The sequence below is a fragment of the Rattus norvegicus genome, chromosome 7, assembly GCF_021556685.1.
Source record: "Rattus norvegicus strain SHRSP/BbbUtx chromosome 7, alternate assembly SHRSP_T2T, whole genome shotgun sequence".
NCBI classification, from domain to species: Eukaryota; Metazoa; Chordata; class Mammalia; order Rodentia; family Muridae; genus Rattus; species Rattus norvegicus.
In genome coordinates, this window is record NC_141540.1 from 74,859,662 (window position 1) to 74,862,410 (window position 2,749).

The 2,749-nt window shown below is 45.5% G+C and overlaps 1 non-coding gene across 1 annotated transcript; it reads left to right on the plus strand.

The window, feature by feature from the left end:
* Nucleotides 1-594: 594 nt before the first annotated feature.
* LOC120093916 (U6 spliceosomal RNA) lies at nt 595-700 on the plus strand. The gene has a single exon (XR_015626288.1). It is a non-coding gene; the product is annotated as a U6 spliceosomal RNA (small nuclear RNA).
* The last annotated feature ends 2,049 nt before the right edge of the window (nt 701-2,749 follow it).

The following is a 2,749-nucleotide window of genomic DNA, read 5'->3' on the forward strand; positions in this document are numbered from 1 at the left end:
GCATGATATAATAAGCCACAGGATGGTACTATGCAGAGTCATATGACCTGACCTGAATTTTAACCAGTTCATGATAACTGCTATGTTAAGAGTATATTGAGAATTCTGGACAGCAATGGCACATACCTTTAATCCAGCATTTGGGAGTCAGAAGCTGGCAGATCTCAGAACTTGAGACTAGTATGGTCTATGGAGCAAGTTCTAGAACATCCAGGGCTACTGAAAACTCTGCCTTCAAAAACCAAGAACCAAAATAAATATATTGAGAGCTAGAAGCTGGGAATCCTAGCACATACCTTTAATCCCACCACTTGGAAGGCAGAGGTAGGTGAATTTCTGTGAGTTCCAGGCCAACCTGATCTCCACAGGAGAATCAGGACTGCATAGAGAGACACTCAAAGAAAAAGAAAGAAAAGAAAAAAGAATATATAAAAGGCTAATGAGATAATTTAGTAAACATCACTTGTCATACAAGCTCGATGACTTGAGTTCAATCCCAGGTACTAACAGTGAAAGGAGAAAATTACACACACACACACACACACACACACACACACACACACACACACACACAACTAATTCATTAAATAAAATTGTGCTTGCTTTGGCATCATATAGTATTCTATAAATGAAACAGAGAAGATAAGCATGGCTTCTGTGCAAGAATGACATGAAAATTTGTGAACTGTTTCACAATTATTTTTAAAAAGAATAGGTTGAAGGTAACAAGGATAGATGCATGTATGCCAGCTAGAAATATAATCCAAAATGAGAATCAGAAGAGTGTGGCTTATTATGATGTTTATAGTGAGAAGAGTGATAAATGGTCATACATGCATTTTGAAGGTAGAGTCAATACAATTTGCTGGCAGAAAGAGACAGAGACAGAGAGAGAGAGAGAGAGAGAGAGAGAGAGAGAGAGAGAGAGAGAGAGAGGAAGAAGGGTAGAAAAAAAAGGAAAGAGGAACCTGAAGGGACAGACCGGATAAACAGTTCTCTGCACCCAAATCCCGTGGGAGGGAGAGCTAAACCTACAGAGAAGCAGACACCCCTGGGAAACCAGAAGAGACTGCACTCTGCACACATCTCTGATGCCAGAGGAAAACACCAAACGCCACCTGCAACCCTGGTGCACGGAGGCTCCCGGAAAGGGCGGCACAGATCTTCCTGGTTGCTGCCGCCACGGAGAGATCTTCCTGGTTTGCTGCCTACGAGCAAACTTGAGCCTCCGGACCACAGGTAAGACCAACTTTTCTGCTGCAAGAGACCTGCCTGGTGAACTCAGGACACACAGAGGCAAAATTCCTCTAGGACCGCGCACTTCCTGTGTTTACCGGGAGTCCCAAACCCGCGGATCCCGGCCCGAAGCAGCTCTCTGCTCCCAAACTCCGTGGGAGAGAGACCTCACCGCCTGGTCAGGTGGGCACTCCTGAGGCTTCAGAGCGGAAGAGACCACCAACATTGCCCAACCCTGCCCACATCCCTGGCTGAAGAGGAAACTGTATACGGTCTCTGGGATCCCGTGGGGGAGGGCCCAGGAGCGGCAGGACCCCTGCGCCTGAGACACCGCCAGAACCTGAAGGGACAGACCTGATAAACAGTTCTCTGCACCCAAATCCCGTGGGAGGGAGAGCTAAACATACAGAGAGGCAGACACACCTGGGAAACCAGAAGAGACTGCACTCTGCAGACATCTCTGACGCCAGAGGAAAACACCAAACGCCACCTGGAACCCTGGTGCACAGAAGCTCCCGGAAAAGGCGGGGCAGATCTTCCTGGTTGCTGCCGCCACAGAGAGCTCGTAGGCCGCACCCCACGAGCAAAGTTGAGCCTTGGGACCACAGGTAAAACCAACTTTTCTGCTGCAAGTGACCTGCCTGGTGAACACCAGACACAGGCCCACAGGAACAGCTGAAGGCCTGTAGAGAGGAAAAACTACACGCCGGAAAGCAGAACACTCTGTCCCCATAACTGGCTGAAAGAAAACAGGAAAACAGGTCTACAGCACTCCTGAGACACAGGCTTATAGAACAGTCTAGCCACTGTCAGAAATAGCAGAACAAAGTAACACTAGAGATAATCTGATGGCGAGAGGCAAGCGCAGGAACCCAAACAACAGAAACCAAGACTACATGGCATCATCGGACCCCAATTCTCCCACCAAAACAAACATGGAATGTCCAAACACACCAGAAAAGCAAGATCTAGTTTCAAAATCATATTTGATCAGGATGCTGTAGGACTTCAAGAAAGACGTGAAGAACTCCCTTAGAGAACAAGTAGAAGCTACAGAGAGGAATCTCAAAAATCCCTGAAAGAATTCCAGGAAACCATAAATAAACAAGTAGAAGCCCATAGAGAGGAGTCACAAAAATCCCTGAAAGAATTCCAGGAAATCATAAATAAACAAGTAGAAGCCCAAAGAGAGGAGTCACAAAAATCCCTGAAAGAATTCCAAGAAAACACAATCAAACAGTTGAAGGAATTAAAAATGGAAATAGAAGCAATCAAGAAAGAAAACATGGAAACAACCCTGGATATAGAAAACTAAAGAAGAGACAAGGAGCTGTAGATACAAGCTTCACCAACAGAATACAAGAGATGGAAGAGAGAACCTCAGGAGAAGAAGATTCCATAGAAATCATCGACTCAACTGTCAAAGATAATGTAAAGCAGAAAAAGCTACTGGTCCAAAACATACAGGAAATCCAGGACTCAATGAGGAGATCAAAGCTAAGAATAATAGGTA